The 18415-nt window shown below is 34.4% G+C and overlaps 2 long non-coding RNA genes across 32 annotated transcripts; both read right to left on the bottom strand.

Annotated features, from left to right (window-relative positions):
• Positions 1–4909: 4909 nt before the first annotated feature.
• On the bottom strand, positions 4910–10764 carry LOC110918038. 4 transcript variants are annotated; one of them, XR_004863426.1, is made up of 10 exons: positions 10688–10762; positions 10500–10584; positions 10168–10293; positions 9862–9937; positions 8864–9053; positions 7201–7705; positions 6891–7118; positions 6170–6265; positions 5615–5699; positions 4910–5245 (listed from the first exon to the last, which is right to left on the bottom strand). It is a non-coding gene; the product is annotated as an uncharacterized LOC110918038 (long non-coding RNA). The 4 variants fall into 4 exon arrangements; XR_004863425.1 differs by lacking the exon at positions 4910–5245 and adding an exon at positions 10361–10425 and having other exon boundaries at positions 5418–5699; positions 10688–10764; XR_002581035.2 differs by lacking the exon at positions 5615–5699 and having other exon boundaries at positions 10688–10761.
• A 1210-nt stretch (positions 10765–11974) lies between these two features.
• Positions 11975–16788, bottom strand: LOC110917713. 28 transcript variants are annotated; one of them, XR_004863417.1, is made up of 15 exons: positions 16327–16788; positions 16110–16181; positions 15951–16022; positions 15748–15860; positions 15597–15660; positions 15417–15509; positions 15018–15169; positions 14814–14838; positions 14347–14652; positions 13849–13903; positions 13561–13708; positions 13264–13304; positions 13043–13175; positions 12199–12293; positions 11975–12103 (listed from the first exon to the last, which is right to left on the bottom strand). It is a non-coding gene; the product is annotated as an uncharacterized LOC110917713 (long non-coding RNA). The 28 variants fall into 28 exon arrangements; XR_004863418.1 differs by having other exon boundaries at positions 13264–13297; XR_004863419.1 differs by having other exon boundaries at positions 13043–13169; positions 13264–13297.
• Between the last annotated feature and the right edge of the window lie 1627 nt (positions 16789–18415).

Here is an 18415-nt window from a genome sequence, read left to right as displayed (position 1 = left end):
AACACTCTATGGTTGTGTTTTAATTTTGATAGCATGCATGTTTGTATATGGATCCGGGATTGGGTTTTATATCTTGAAAGTAAACATGTTTTAAATAATATTTTCCGCTGCGTTTTTATATTTTATACGGATAAAATAGATTTGATAAACATGTGAAAAAACCCAACACATATAGCAAGAATCATCAATAAACATTTATTCACGTATCCATCCTAGTCTTCCCAGACTATCCCACCCAGCCTCTCAGACTGAACTACCTAGTCTCTCTGACTAAACCTCCTAGTTTCTCAAAATGAACTACCCAGTCTCTCAGACTGAACCACCCAGTCTCAAAGACTGAACTACCCAGTCTCTTAGACTGAACCATAATCATAAATTTTGAAGTGTATTTCGTGTCTTTTGTTTGTAAAAATGTTTGTCTCCCTGGATCTGGGCGTTTCGTGTATGCAATGAAAATATGTTGTGAAAACATTTTTGTGAGAGCCCTAAGGATTGTAGTCTAGACTCGAGAAGGAATCCTAGTTCGCTACAATCGAAGCTCTGATTCCAAGCTGTTACACCCTGACTTGCGGAAGCATGATTATGGTGTGACTTTCTTAATATCATTACATTCAATCATAACAACCACTATATGATAAAAACCATAGATTTGTCATCCATTAAATAAGTTTGAAAACTTCACAACATCATTGTTTAAACATAAAAGTCAAATTTAAGTTACAACCCATACGAATTGTTTAGGAGTTCACTAAGGACTCATGAAAAGATATTAAATAAAACCAAGGTTTGAAAGACGTGTCTCGTCCAGGAATAAGACACCCAACCCAAACCTCAAAACCATGGATGACATCTTTATTCACAACGCAACATGAAAACTTCCAACGCCCGCCAGATCCACTTACTAATTCCCTGAAATACATGTATTTTGAAAACATCAACAAAAGTTGAGCGAGTTCGTATGTTTGTTTGTGTTTATGTATAAACCTTTGAAACCACTGTAAGTATGTATGTATGTATGTATGTTTATAAATCCCGGTATGAAAGCAACAAGGAAAAACAAATCACCAATGGTTTGCAAGGCCATTAATATATGTGACGTGATGCAGGGAGCTCAAAGCTAGCTGATTTGCACCGGGCTTCCGGCTGTAAGACATAGTCTACCCATGGGCCAAACCCTGGTCCAACATGGGCGGGGCTCGCTACACCCAAATAGATCTATCACTCATGTCCCTCGGTCCTACTACGAGGATTGATGGCCTTAAGCGTTATGCCCACCACTCACATGATCTAAGTGTACCCTTCCTTAGCTAACCATACCAAATAATAACGTTTGTAAACAATTGTAACATGTACTTCACCCCCGAAGTTATAAAACTGAAAACAGTTAAAGAAAAGGGGGAACACGAAACTCACAGTCTTGCGTCTTCAACAATCGTAACTCGAACTTCTCCGGTGAACACGACTACCTACAACGTACTAATGTCTATCAGATGAACGGGCCATGCCTTGACTTGGTATTAACGTTTCTTTTACGCTTCTGATATTCTTCCAAGTTATATAATTATTGTCAAAATAATTAATATTTTAACTTAAATTATATTTATTAAATTTTGGAATAATTGTTAAGCAATATATATTAACTTAATACTTCCCAAGTATTAATACTTGTATTTCCTTCCCAAGGACGGGGGTACCTTATACATGTGTATTTTTGCCATATTTTGAGGTCGTATTCCGGTGAGTATTTATACGTGTGAGAATACGTATTTTATTGTATTCATTAAGTATTCATTAAGTATTCATATACTTGAATTTATATTATACTTTCCGGAATATTATTTCTAATAAAAGTCCACCAATATATGTATTTCCAAAATATATATATTTAAGAAATATTACTTAGAAAAATTATTTATAATTTTTCTTTTGGCAAAAATATTTGTGGTTCCAAAATAGTATATTTTCAAGTCTAACTTAGAAAATATATATAAACTTATTTTTATCCAAAACCAATGTATTTTAAGTTTACTCAAGAAAATATGTATTTTTCCCAAAAATAATATATCTTCCAATAATTCCAAGGAATATATATATATATATATATATATATATATATATATATATATATATATATATATATATATATATATATATATATATATATATATATATATATATATATATATATATATACTAGTCATTTACCCGCGCGATGCGGCGGGAAATATATCACTTAGGTTGGTGAGTTTAGGGCTATGTACGGGGGTTGTTTATAGTTAGTTTATCAATCACTTCGTAATTTACTGTATAGTACGCCTGTATCGTTTTGGTTCCTTAGAGTACTTTGCCATGTTCAGATACTTCTTATGAATTTTCAGTGCTTCTGTGAAAGCCTTCTTTGCATCCAAGCTTCCGGTTATATCACCCATGAAACAATAAACGATTATAAATTCCAAAATACCAAAAGAAATAAGAGTAAAGTTTAGGTTGGAACCAAGTGCCCCCGCTATTATAACATCTCAAATTTATTAGCACATCGGGTTAGGTCAAGCGGGGTGGCAGGTCAGAATGTGTTCAGGCCAGGACAGGTCTGGATATAAAAAACCATCTGTTTGGGTGCCGCGCCTTGAGGCGCTCATCAAGGTTCAAATTGCAAGTTTAAGTCAAAGTTAAAATTCAAGTCAACAGTTTTTAGTCAAAGCCTATTGTATATAAAATCTACACCATGCTCAATGACAATTTGGTTTGTAACCTTAATTGCCAAATAGGACAGATAAAAATCAATTGCATCAACCACCGCGTATTGTTGGACGCATTAACCTCGTTGCAGCTGCGCTCGCTGCGACTGCATTTCAAAAAGAGCATTTCAATAAGAACCACCCCAAAGCTGTAGACATCACTCTTAGACGTTAAATGACTTATAACGGGAAAAACACGAAAAAGATTAGCGATAAAGAACAAAATTTTGGATTTTTTGACATAAACCCATGTGCATACCGGTGGCTAGATACTCGAGAGCCGTGTATCCGTACGTCCTCATGACTCTAGTCGAGACATGGCTCTTATCACCGATCGGTCCATTACTTCTACGGTGCCAGCAATTGTTATATTTGACGAACGCACATGATTTAAAGTATAGGAGTGTGATTAAGGTTATATTAAAAAAATATCAAACCGGTACCGATGTTCGGTCAGTATTTCTCCCGTTCATTTCTTCACATGTACGGTACTGACAATTGATATAGTTAACAAACGCAAAATTTAAGGGAGAATGAAACATCATGCACTATTAAATATTTTCAAACAAAATTGAAGCATCCATTACATATTAAGGTAAAGTTCTTGTACAAATAATCTTAACATACTAAACATACAAATTGAAGGAAAACTCAAAAAGACAAGGTGGCATTTTTGTAATTATCAATAACTATCAAAGTTACTCTACAAATATACTTAAAAAAACCTAACCACTCCCCCCACCCCCAAAAAAAACCTAAACCCCCACCCCCCCCCACCCCCCAAAAACCTATAAAAAACCTACCCCCCCCCACCCCCCCAAAAACCTAAAAAAACCTAACCCCCCCCCCCACCCCCAAAAACCTAAAAAAAAACCTAACCCCCCCACCCAAGCTAAAATGCTAAAAACTAAACCCCCCAAAAAACCTAAAAAAATCCAAAAAAATAAAAAAAAACACACAAATTATTTTATTTTATTTTTTTAACATTTTTTATTAAAAAATCGCTACTTTTAGTAGCAGCCAAAAAAAAATTTATTTTTTTATTTTTTTTTATTTTTTTGCTAACGAAATGTAGCGATTTTTTAATAAAAATGTTAAAAAAAAATTGTGTTTTTTTAGGTATTTTTTGTTGTAACTTTGATAGTTGGTGGTAATTACAAAAATGTCACCTTGTCTTTTTGGGTTTTCCTTCAATTTGTATGTTTAGTATGTTAAGATTATTTGTATTTGATCTTTTGCCTAGGTTTTTTTAGGTTTTTGGGGGTGGGGGGGGGTTAGGTTTTTTTTTTAGGTTTTTGGGGGGTGGGGGGGTTAGGTTTTTGGGGTATGGGGGGTAGGTTTTTTTTAGGTTTTTGGGGGGTGGGGGGTGGGGGGTTTAGGTTTTTTTTGGGGGTGGGGGGAGTGGTTAGGTTTTTTAGGTATATTTGTAGAGTAACTTTGATAGTTATTGATAATTACAAAAATGCCACCTTATCTTTTTGAGTTTTCCTTCAATTTGTATGTTTAGTATGTTAAGATTATTTGTACAAGAACTTTAACCAAAAAACCTAACCTCCCCCCCCCCACCCCCACCCCCACCCCCAAAAACCTAAAAAAAACCTAACCCCCCCCCCCCCCAAGCTAAAATGCTAAAAACTAAACCCCCTAAAAAACCTAAAAAAATCTAAAAAAATAAAAAAAAAACACACAAATTATTTTATTTTATTTTTTTAACATTTTTTATTAAAAAATCGCTACTTTTAGTAGCAGCCAAAAAAAAAAATTTTTTTTTTTTGCTAACGAAATGTAGCGATTTTTTAATAAAAACTGTTAAAAAAAAATTGTGTTTTTTTAGGTATTTTTGGTTGTAACTTTGATAGTTGGTGGTAATTACAAAAATGCCACCTTGTCTTTTTGGATTTTCCTTCAATTTGTATGTTTAGTATGTTAAGATTATTTGTATTTGATCTTTTGCCTACATATTAATGCAGGATCTAAAAGACTATACTTTGCATACTAAACTGATACAACCAAATGATTCCAGCTACACTTTGCTTACAGCAAAGGTTAAAGAAACCAAATGAAAAGAAAACCAATTGAAACTTGAAGGATTTTCCGCACTTTAGAAAGAGACTCCTACAGAAACAAACAAGTACAAATTCTGGACTTCATCACATGATTGGTAAACCAGATTGGCATCCAAATTAATAAAGCATCAGCAATAACCAATAAACAAATTAAAACCCTACAAATTGTGTACAATTGATCCACACATCAAGTAGACATAACTACATTTTAACAGAATCGCAACTGCGATTAAAATTTTCACAACTTTAGACGCAATCGAACATCAAAAAGAGTGAATCAAGCCATCAGAATATCAAAAATCCAACACAGAACTCGAAAATTTTAATCAACCACTATAAACAATATACCATCCAGGCAGCCGTTTGTCAAGATTAATGTTGTACTCTTTCGTCACCACCTCTGCCTTCTTTCCTTTCGTCTTCTCCACCACTATCCTGCCTCTGTAGATTGTACCATTAGAATAATATTTAGTAATAGCTTACGACAAATCTAATAGCCAGAATGAACTTCTAAAACATAGCATTCATGTTGTATAAGTTTTATTTAAAGATGAAACCATTCTGTTTTATACTTTTATTAACTACCCCAGGTAAGTGCAAAGAATTAAAAAACTACCATGAAAAGCAGGGGATACGACTTAATATGGTAAAACCAACAATTCATCATTTATTTAGTCTTATCTTATTCTTATCAGCTGGTAGAGGAGACTCATTTCAATCCATAATTCACCCACAACTAAGTTACTTTTTCATCTCAAATAAAACTAAAATAACATTAAACTTATACATCAATACTACATATCTTCTTACCCAATTTGAGCATGTCAAATTAATAATTTGCAGATCCCATCTGAATAAAAAATGACTTGCTAGGCATCACAGTCAGAATTTCAACCTGCAAACAAGTTAACAAAAACTCATAAATAAAAGTTGTAATCATAAAGGTTAAATAATTTACCAAATATCTCGGGTTGTCAAACACGTTTTAGTCATCCCGACCATGACTTAAAACGTAGTACCTCCGCAATCTTAATATATGGAAGTACACGACGGCTGACCAAGATATACCACAAAGATTCACCAGCACTTGGAAGGACATACAATCCATGTTCTCACCTACTTTTATTCTCCAAGAGAATAGATAATGCAGTGAATCCCTTCCTTTGAAGTCGACTGCCCTTTTCGTTGACAGTTACTCTATTTTGCAGCCTTAACACCATTAAAAAAACCACATTTTGAAAAGAATTCCAGATTACCCCTGAGCTCCGTTAATACCCGGCTCATTGTTACTCAAAAGCCCACCCAAAGGAAGCTTACCCACCGTTCCCAGCCTAAACCGATTATAGTTTAACATTTAAATCTTACCTCAATTTCTTCTTCCGAGAAGCAGGAAATTTTGCTAGCTCATCGTCTTCTTCGGTTGATGATTTTGGTGGAGAATCGTAAAGCTTGATGTAGGATCTGCATCACCCAATGGAGAACAAAGTGGTATAATTTTAAAAAATGGATTATGAGTGTCTGGAGAAGTAAACTGATCAACCAGAACATCTTCAGTAGGGATGCCGAGCCCATCTAAAAACTTCATGTGCAGTATTATTCACACGTGATTGAAGACAAATCAACACGCAAAATCGGTTAACCCAAATTTAAAATGGATTATATATGGGTTTAATATTTCCCATCCAAAAACCTGACCCAAGGAACCCGATTAAACAACCCAAAGGGCACCCGAACATCTGGGAATAAAAAGCACACTAACAAGACATGTTGATTTAGAACCTCTACAAAACATTATTACACAATATCATTGAGTCCTATTGGAACATGTAGTTGTTATCTCAAAATTATAATATTTTCTCTCATCAAATCAAAAACAAGAACCAAAACCTCTTAGATGTCAAACTTAAGGGTTTTGACTATTTCTAGAATCTGAATAGTGAAACTACAGGGTTCTTGATTGCTACCAAACTATAAGGTTCCAGACTGCTACAAAAATAATGCTTCTTAAAAATTCAAAGTGAATAAACATTATATGGCAATTAAGTAACAAAACAAAAAAAATAATCTTGTGTTTCAGAAATCTCACCTCTGACCGTAGCTAGGACTCCGTCGGTACCTGTTGACTGGGCTACGGCCGCGGCGGCGGCGTCTATCACCACCGCCACCACGGCACTCACGAGCAAACTGGCCAACGTCACCACACTGGTAGCATTTCAAATCAGAACCACCAGAGCGACCACGACCTCCAAGCGCCCTCCGCCACCTCCGGATCCTCAACAGTTGTGAGACATTTCTACTCTCCAACCGTTCTTACCTGGTTTAGTCATTAATATATGAGAACTCAGAAAATAATAAACCCAATGCGCAAATATGTAACTCTAGACGTTAAACTTTACCTAGTTTACAAATCGGGGGAAGTTTTTTCCCTTTCATTCTCAACTCATCAGCTTCTTCTTTTGTCAACCCTTCCGGTTCTTGTATAAGCTTTGGGTAAACCGGAGTTGCAGGCTTCCACAGAATCACATGGTATTTCGGCCTGTTGTGCGGATCATAATGTTTACCCCGAAAAAGATACAACACACCACCAGTCCTAAGAAGAATCTTACCACCAGTTTTCTCCTTTCATTTCAACTAACATTAACCATAAATGCTTCACTTAAACAGTTAACTTAATCTACTTACTGAACCTAAGTGATGAATCAAAATTGTCTGAACAAACTTGTAGAACGCGACAGAGGGTTCGCATGTCGACAGTCGGAACGCCAAGACACCGCACCTCACAAACTGGATCCCTTCGCCAAGGCGAATGAATCAGCTCCAACATGTTTTGTTCAGTCGTTCCTCCATTCATAATCTAGTTTTGTTGATTCAACAGTTGCAATCATTGAATCGTTGTTCCTCCTATAAAGAATGAACAAAACATATGATTATACTAATCAATTAATCATCATTCAGCAAATATTTCTTCAAACTAATCAGATTTTATCGAGCAAAATGTAAGCAAAAAATCAAGAAAAAAAAACTAAAACAGTAAGCAATGAAGCACAAATTAAAAATAGAGTAAAATGCCATTTTCGAGCCTGAGGTTTGACCAGTTTTGCGACTTTCGTCCAAAGGGTTGTTTTTTCGCATTTAGATCCAAAAGGTTGGAAATCTTGCCATTTTCATCCCCCCATCAAGTCAGGGGTATTTCTGTCTTTTTTGTTAACTTAAAGGGCAATTCGGTCTTTTTAGGGGTATTCGATCTTTTAACATAAGTGAAAATAATCGAATTGCCCTTTAAATTGGCAGAAAAGACAGAAATACCCCTGACTTAACGGGGAAAATGGATGGAGTTAACGGGCCGGATGAAATTTGCAAGATTTCAAACCTTTTGGATCCTAATGTAGAAAAACAAACCTTTGGACGAAAGTCACAAAAAAACTGGCCAAACCTCAATGACGAAAATGCATTTTGGAATTAAATATAGAAGCCACCACATTGGGTGGGTTTAAAAAAACCCTAATCTCAAGGGTTTGATAAAAATTCTCCTTAAAACAAACATCAGGTATCACTTTCATCTCCATTCCCAAACTTTTAAACTATACACACTTAAGTGTTGCAGTACCAAAAATTTATGACGAGATAGAATTATCACATGTAACGATTTGCAACATACCAGTTACTTTACTGAAAACCGACTCATGGTAACATCATACTCTAAATGCGTCACAAAGTGCAAACCACACGGACCATCTGTGTACTTTTGGAAAGCTAGGAACCAAATCCAAAATTTTGGTAAACCATAAGGACCATCCTTGTAATTTACTCTTTGTGTTTGGTATATACAAAAAATTAAAGCAAACAGTTTCTTAATAAACAGGCAAATACCATTCATTTGATCAGGTATTTCAAGATTGTGTATTGTTCTCTTGATTTAATTATATTAATATATTTTTCAAAAATCATCTTGATGCATTTCACCTATGCTTATATTTCAAATCTTTATCATTTTCTGTGAGATTATTTTTATATTTACAAACTTACATGAACAACATAGAAAAATAAGCACGTCTATACCTTTGCGGGAGATTGATTGAAATATAATCCTCGCATTTGTTGCTTTTCAAACACGAATCCCGTTGGAGGATTCAATGTTGTAGAAGGCGCTAGGCGCTAGTCGGCGGTGAGGTACCGCCTAGGGATTGTCTTTACCGCTTCCGTGTATTAAAAACTTTGATTCCTTCATAAAGAATTCCGCAGATCCCAACTGTAAAAGGATGTTTTTTGTTAGAACAATTAAACATGCAAACAGAGAGTCGAAGGAAAAAAAACATAAATTTTGACTTTTGAGGTCAAATTAACAAATTTTCATATTAAACCAAACCAATTTTTAATCTACTGGAACAAAATCTAGAAGTGGCAATTTAGACTAAATTAACTTATGAAAGTGTTATATTTGAGTTATGTTTACTCACAAACATGTCAAATAAGCCAAAATAATACATAAACGTGCAAAAAGGGAATGGGTCAAATGAGTCAAATTGTCAAATGGGTTGAAACTTGAAAGTACACGAAAGTGTAAGTTTAGTGCATACAGTTTCTTAATCAATTTATACAAAGATGTATTTATTCGTGTTTGAGCATTAATTATTATGAAATATATAATAAAGGTGTTTGCGAGGTGAGACGACCCACCGACTCGTTTTGACCCGTATTGAAAGTGATTTGTTGCGATTCACTCAATCCGTCTGACCCATTACCCAATTTAACCTGCCATCTCACTCAATCCAACCTAATACAGCCCGTCTCAAAACAGAACCTGTTTTGACCCGTTATCCAACCCAAGTATCTAGCCAAATCAATATTTCAAAACAAATTTTGCCTTCAAAAGGTGCAGTAACTGAAGTTTTTGTTGCTACTTGAGAACTAATAGTTTGTGGGACTATATCTTCAACTCTTCTAAGACTATCTTCTAGATTAAAGGAGTAACATCAGAGTAAGCGAATACCCTACAAACGCCCAACATTGTACATTTAGGCATCAATTATCATACAACATTAAAAGAGTAAAGTTACCAGGTTTACTTCATTCTGCACAATAACGCCTGAAACCAAGCAACACGGTAGAAACAGCTGACAAGCAATACGCAGCCTGCAAAACACAGTTTGGTTAGGTCAAATTATCTTTTATCTTAGAAATTGATTGAACGGGGCAGGACAAAAGTAACACATGAGCTCAGATGACGTAGCCATTTTCTTTTTATATCCAACAACACATATCATTTGTTTATATAAATTACAAATTACTTGCAGTTGAACAAATCTATAAAACACATTGCATATCATATTCTTACAGCAAAGGACTAAATAGATAAAATTAACCTTTGTGGCAAACAGAGCTTTTCAATTTCATAATTGATTCAAACACCCATTTTCCTCTCTCTAATCCACCATCCAAAATACTCTTCACTGCATCCATAACTTTCCGCCCGCTGCGGCACCGGATACCTTAACAAATCTCAAACCATATTATTCATTATTTACTAAAAACTTACATAAAAAAGAAAACCCTTACATTTCAGCCGAATCAAAGAAGTTGATTCTAGAATCAATTGCTTTGTCTAACAGCTTAAATGAAGTCTAAAACATACATAATCAAGCAAACTTAAAACAAAAACCCATATGATAATAAATTCTTGAAGAAAAAATCAAACCTCTTGAATGGAAGCTAAACGTCTGGTTTCTTCTTCAATCCAACCCAACTGAGCTTGAACCCATTCTTTAACCTCCAACACAGATCTGATAGTATTACACAGATCTAACATAAAATCTAACAGCGTATGAACATAAACTACAGAAAAACCAAAAAAAAAACGGTAGATCAGGTTAAAAAGAACGGTACCAATCTGGCCACCAAACGGTAGATCTATGATATCTTCATCATCTTCCACCCACAACCAAACCGTAGATCTGAAATATTTCATAGATCCGATTCAAATAACAAAAAAAAAAGATATGGTAAAAAAAAGATATGGTACCAATCTGGTGTCGGATCTAGAGAGATTCATCACTGAGGAAGCGTAGATCTTGAAGCGATTGCTACATGTACAACCTAGAATCGCCCGGAGAAAGAGAGGAAATGGTGGTGATGATAATGAGGAAGTCGGTCTTGTGTCGGAGAGTTCCTCACGTGATGATAATGAGGAAGAGAGAAGTCGATCTGGTGTTGAAACCCTAGAATCGCCAGGGAGAAAGTGAGAAGATGAGAAGAGGAGCGGCGATTGTTTTGTCCAACAAACCCTAATTTCGATGACCCCAGTTCTTTTATTGGCCGCGTGTTAAAACCAGTTTTCAACACATCCATGCTTAAATGCTTGTACAATGGGCTTCAAATGGTTGTACAATGGCAAATGACCATTCTTGCCCTTCCTATATGCTTATTAACGTAGTATATATATATATATATATATATATACTAGTCGTTTACCCGCGCGATGCGACGGGAAACATATCACTTAGGTTGATGAGCTTAGGGCTATGTACGGGGCGGTTCAGTTTTGAGCCATAACCAAACCAAATTCGCGATACAACGGAAAACACAACACTTGTTAATAATTCTAAAGGCGTGTATGAGAAGGTTCAATTCAGTTGGGTCATAACTAAAATCTAAATTTTCGGTTAAGGGAAGGTCTGAATAGCGTTGTCCTGCCAATGTGCATCCATGGCATATCATTTAAAAAATTAAACAAATGTGAATGCTCTAAACAAACTGTGTGGAATGTTCATATTTTACCCCATAGAATCAAGTTCTCATCCACCATTTTGTGAAAATCAAGTTCTTATAAACCTTGGAAGCGATCAGGAGTTTTCCCCCAAGGGCTTTCTTCTGTGGGGTACCAGGTTCGACCTTCACTATGTGTGTCGGCCCAGCAAACCGTACGCACCGATGGGAAGGAGATTCGAACTTGGGCGGTTCCAAACTTTAGTAGGGCTGTAGGGGATCTTTTACCAGTCGATCTATACCGTTAAAAAAAAACTTGTGAAGTTCTAGTTAATAAATTGTGCTTATTAATCCGGTGTGAGAATCTAATTTTCAAAGCTTCTACCACGTCAACAAATGGTATAACTGTTAAACCATGTATTACAACTACACACATCATCACATTACCGTCTAACACAAAATGCCAAATCATCACAAAGTCAACTTTATAAGATTTCATATATGTACAAGGCTATACAGTATAATTATACAAAAGAGAAAAAAAAACTTAGTTTCAAATTGATTTCAAAGGACCCAGTCTTGTCATGTTGGTTGATCCTATAATTACACATGACCCCTAATTAGTGTTCTTGAAGAGCATAATGTATATTTCAGTTCTAACAAAAGCAATAGTTAACGGAATAGGCAAAGACCAAAGAAGGTATACTCTCTCCTGCGCCTGCGCCTCTTTCTCCTTTCTTCTCGTCCTCTGATTCTTAGTATGCCTTGCTTCGATAAGTTTGGCTCGCTTCACGGATCAAAGAGTAAAGAACTATTATATTAATTAAAATTTTAAAAATAGCATGCACGAAAACAATGTGGGAAGGAAGTTTGTAACTATTGTTTTAACACAAACTTTTGGTTTCCTCGCATACATAATACATTTCTTAAAGCACCATTTGGGGATCTCTTGACGTAATATTTTTCATATAATAAACAATCTGGACTAATAAAAGAGAATTATTAGCATATGACATACCCCAAATAATTCACTTTTCTTCTAAAAAAACACAAAGAAGTTAAACTCGAACAACGTTTCTAACCCCAGGGAAGCTAACAATCTATCCACAATTAGTTACACCGGTATAATCCAATATTACACCCCACCTCATAATTTACCAAAATTAAAATTAAATAAAGCCATAAAGGTATATCTATGGATTTAGTTTAAAAAAATAAAAACAAACCTATAGTGATGATTTAACCACAATCAAAATAATAAGCTTATAACTTTTCATATATGAAAGAGAACATTAGCATCGAACGCTATAAAAAGCAAAACTAAACTGGAATAGCAAGCCATATTTTTCATAGGCTGTACACGTGTGTGCATTAAGAATAATGCTTTAGGACACTTTCAATTTATATGTCTTGCTTCCTTTTTCGCTATATTTTTTCATTTACCAATTTGACCCATCAAAGTTAAGACGATATATGCTGATAAATAAAACAATTTATGCATCAAGTATTCAAGGCAAGATTTAGATAGAAGCAAACCAGCTGCAGCAAGCTGTCTTGAGCTCCAATGGTCATAATATTCTTCTTGTGACAACTGAAACAGTTGATGTTCCAGGTTCCAATCCATCAAAGAGCATATAGACCACGTTCATGAGTTCATCTACAGCTGTCCCTTTGTAATGACAACAAAAAAGATCAGATTAAGTTTATTTTTTGTTTAATTCATCCATGTTGTTTCTGATCAATAACATAATACTCACCTTTGATCATCAAGGAGTCTAAGTGCATGTGTATCTTTAGACTTAGAGGGAACACAAAAACAGATCAAAAACCTACTTGAAATTGGGAATAATGCTATATTTAAAATGAATTGAGCAATGAAATCACGAAATTCATAGTTCTCCAACAAGAAATGATGAAATCAAAATGAAAGAGTTGAAATTTCCCCAAAATTGCAGAAAAATGAATTAAATGCCCCATATAATAAAGACATGGATTGAGAATACCACTTCAAATGACAATGAATCTTTAAATATAAAGACCTGGATGAAGAATACCAGGAGTGAGGTGGCATAGACGGAAAAGCAAGAACCATCAGCAACGACGCAGAGTTACCGTGGGGAGAAACAATCAGCAATCGATTAGGGTTTTTCGTTTCGTTTTCCCTCCCCAATCTCGATCCAGGCCTACTCACTGCCCCAAATTCTGTATTTCAAAACATTAAAAAATATCAATTCATAAGACAAAATCCAAATCCAAACACCAAACACCCCTTGAATAGAAAAAAAAAGAGACCACTACGGAACTATAATTGTTAAAACATAAAATTTACATCAAAACTATACCTCGTTGAATCCCCGCACAAGATATCACTTCATCACTTATTAATGTCTTCAGTACCTACAAACAAACATCAAATAAGAAACTGATAATCAAATATCCAACATCATTTGATAGTATAGATATGCATTATATATATAGTATAGATATAGGTGTTTTTTTCTAATAACAGCAATCTTACCTAACTCGAGTGGTCATGGCTACATGTATCATCATGATTGAAATGATCTATTTTTTTTAATAAATCAATAAATAAAAAATAACTCCCTCTTAGGCGTTATTTTCTTACTTTTTAGTATAATCCTGTAACTTAACCTACATAACTTACTGCAAATAAAAACAAGATGATAGGCAGTTATAGAACAATGATCCCTTAAGGGTAGCTATAGGGGCCAACCGAAGCTTACACCAAGTGTGACATCCAAGGTCTTAAGCTCCCTTAATTTAAGGCAAACACTACCCAAATAAAAAAAAGACAATATAATGGTATAAACAGAATGCACCTAAAAGTTCAGTTTAATTAGCAATGTATTCTTTTGCACGTCCAATTTCTTTCTTGGTGGCTCTGTTGGCAACCGAACAGATTTCTATTTGAACACTGGTTCAAGACAATGAAAATCCAGTTCATATAAACAGAGACCAGTAAGCATCCGATTAAACTAATGTGGATTGTTTATACCCTTTACAGTGCGTGGCTTGTCTTCTTGACGGCAAGCGGTGTAAAGACAGGCCGCCTATATGGCGTCTTGGTTTCTTCCCCTACTTGACTTCTGGTCTTTGACCTTCTTAAATATCTCATTAGCACGCTCCTAGAAAGTCAAAAGACAAGACCAACAACAACACACAAATGAATATATGTCATGGGGGGATAAGCGACAACATTAAATGAATGACTTTAAATGGAAAATAAAACAAGACACCGCCACTGATTATTATTTCCATTTATATGATACTGCCAATAAAAGCATACCTTTATTGTTGCAACAAGGCCCAACCTGTATTGACACATTAAATGCATCAGAATAAACTCAAACTCCAAAAAGCATTGATGTGAGTTTGTGTGAGAATGCAGAAGCAAAGAATGGGTCTATGTTATAATAATATTCTTGAATCAAAGAATAAACTGGACAAATATCGCGTTAACCGGGATGAAGAAAATCATACGGCGGAATACCTGAGCAAGACTGTGAGTAACCTTTTGAAGACGGAGACCGGTCTGCGTAAAATATCACGTTACCATCCAGACCACGCTTCGGGCCACATTTTCGGTTTGGAATCACTGTTAGGAGGGAAGTAGTCACAGTAAAAACCATTGCCAGTGTTGATCTGTGAGTAACAAAAGCAATATTTACTTTCTTGTAAATATGAATTGCAAAAAACTTCAGTGAATATTATAAAGAACATCCGATGTAACTTAAAAGCGTAAAACGTGATTTACCCTTATAAATTTTACAAAAGGGACATCAAATTATGGGAATGCTCACGTGACCCGTTTGACTACTTGCACAGTTTATTCATGTTGCTACCACTTATTAATGCTACAAAAACAGAGTAAATAAGTGATTATGACTACCTGAGATAAAATAATCGGACCGCCCTAATTCTCATACAAGCGTTCTGATTTCATCATATTCACTATGTGCCTTGTAAAATTTTCCATTGCAGCCTAAAATGCATAAACTAAATCAACATAACATATAATTTGGAAAAACATAAACAATTTTATATTTTTGTTGCAATTTGAGAATGAGACCTTGAAGGAGCATTCTGTTCTAAAACTTATTCCTGGCATATATTTCAACCACACAAGAAATACCCTGTAAACACAATGGCAAAAATGGTAATTTAGGGTCTTTTTTAATAAATAAATCTGCAAAGAATTCATGAAGTTCTATGAATAATACCCAAAGTTCCATTCAGCACAAGCATATGGGCCTATTCTGAGATGAACACATAGTCCAGCTTCCTTAATTAGGTTAATGAACTTAACCAGATCATACCTGTCTTCAAAATAATACTGAAAAAAAACATGAAAGTTAATAAACAAAAAATAACTACTTTCCTTTAAAGAAACACACTTTAAAAAAAAAATAAAAAAATTACTTACTTTACCAGGTTGTGGTTCATGCCCATTCCAGAAAACATTAGTCTGAATAACATCCAGACCCTAATTTGTAACCTGCGTAAAAATCCCCAAAAAACAGATAATCAATTAAGTAAGGCTATACTATCAGACATTGATATCCGAACACAAAATTAAACTAACCCTTCCTTGATGATTCTTGTGTTTCCAACCGGGTGATTGAGAAGTGTTTAACCACCCGAACATCTTTAGTACCTAAATTGTTTAGAAAAAAAAATCAAGAACCTGATGTAAAATAATATACACCATAACACACCAAAATCCATGTAGATCTAAGACAAATAATCAAAATTCATGTAGATCTGAGACAAAGGAATTTGAGAGAGAGAATGAAGCCTACCAACTACCAAAAACCACCTCCAACTTGTAGATCTGCAACGCTCTCGGCTCGGAGTTTTTGGTTCCATGGAAGTGTCGAACCGAACTGTGAAAGCCAGATCTGATATCGCATGTAGAAACCCTAGATCTCGTTTGAGAGAGAAAGCAGTGAAAGCAAAATCTTGAATCACATGTAGAAACCCTAGATCTCATTTGAGAGAGAAAGCAGGGAGATGGGAATCTGAATGAATGAGTAGGGTTTCGAGAAAAAAAGGTCATATTCGATCAGGAAGAGAAGAAAATGGGTCAACATTATCCAGTTCAACCTCTGGTCAAATCGACTGATCTTGAAGCGTACTCGACCACTTTTACAGACCACACCATTGTTGGATCTGGTGAGATCTCATACCACAGATCTCGTGAAACCCTAAATTGAAAATCACCAGAGAGAGAAAGAAGGAGGAGCGGATGTGGATGAAATGAATTTAGGGTTTAGAAAGGAGTGAAAGAAAGTTTATATTGGATCCATAAAAGTGAAACGGGTCAAAGAGATCCGGTTAGGATCCATACCGTGTGTTAAATAATTTTTCAACATATTTATGCTTAAATGGTTGTACAATGGGCTTGAAATGGTTGTACAATGGCAAATGACCATTCTTGCCCTTCCTATATGTTTATTAAAGTAGTATAGATATATATATATATATATATATATATATATATATATATATATATTTATTCACCAAAAATCGTATATTTCCTTCTTGTCAAAATATGATATACTCTTGTGATAATCATAACAATCATACTTTCGTTTCCTTGTGTCCAAAATATTATTTACCAAAATATACTTGCGAATTAAGTTCCGGAATATTTTGTAAGTTACATTTCTTGTTCGGTTTCGCCAATATTTTGTGTGTAACTTATATATTTATTCCTTGAAATTTTGGTAATGTTTTGGATTGTATCTCTTGGTGTTTTGATGTGTTACATTATTTCATGCCCTAAAATAATATAACTATTACACAAAGTATATAAATAATCACACACATTGTGTCTTTATTGTATGTATATATATATATATATATATTCTAAATATATATTTAGCCACTTATATTTATAAAAACCAACCTCCAATACTTATATTTTTGTAACAAAAATTATGGCAAGATTTATATGGAAAACTCATGGTGAAAATATACTTATAAATATTTGTTTAAAAATATTTTTCTAAGTCTTAATATTTATAGAAAATTTTGACATAGTTTCCCCTAAAAATGGTGGTTTCCATGCTTTCAAGCATATCATTTTCTTTTGTAAAATCATCACAATCAATTTACAATCAACTCTAAATAACTTATACTTACCAATTTTGCCAAAATCATGCTTAATCTACCACTTCATGATCTTGAAAGTTTATGAAAATTTGTAGTAACTTGGTAGTGAGTTTAGTTACCCTTTAAAGTGGGGTTGTTTATTTAAAAACATCAGTCTTGAAAGACTTAGATGTTTACAACTTGTCATCATGTTTTACAAAAATGTTTCTTTATGAAATTTTCTTGTTACACAAGTGTTTCTACACTTGTTTAACCACCAAAAATAGTGTTTGTTTATGTAAGAACCAAGTTTATATGAAACTCATGTTTTTAACTTGGTTTCTTTGATATATCATTTACAAATATTTAGATCCATATGATCAACAACTCACTTTAATCATGGTTTTTCAAGAAAACATTACTTCTTTCAAGTTCATGCTTTAAGTGTGGATGATCCATCATCCTACAATAATTTATACTTTCACATCTTGCTAAACTATGTTTTTAATCATGATTTAGCAAGACCTTATGATGATTAACATCACTTATACAAACAATCAAAGATCAACAAGCATAACAACTTATATTCATGAAGATATCTTTACTAAACAAGCTTATATTCATGTTTACTTCATATGATTCTTTAGTGTTCTTGATATTTTTTTATCATGATTCATCATTAACCACTAAAAAGGGAAGTAAACTAGCAAGATTAAGATTCTTACCACTAGCACAAGGCTAGGGACGATCAAGAGTAGAAATCAAGAGGATAAAAGCAAATAGAGAAGGTCCTTC

The sequence above is a fragment of the Helianthus annuus genome, chromosome 7 (genome assembly GCF_002127325.2).
Source record: "Helianthus annuus cultivar XRQ/B chromosome 7, HanXRQr2.0-SUNRISE, whole genome shotgun sequence".
In the NCBI taxonomy this organism is placed as follows: domain Eukaryota; kingdom Viridiplantae; phylum Streptophyta; class Magnoliopsida; order Asterales; family Asteraceae; genus Helianthus; species Helianthus annuus.
This window is presented reverse-complemented; position numbering and strand designations above follow the sequence as displayed.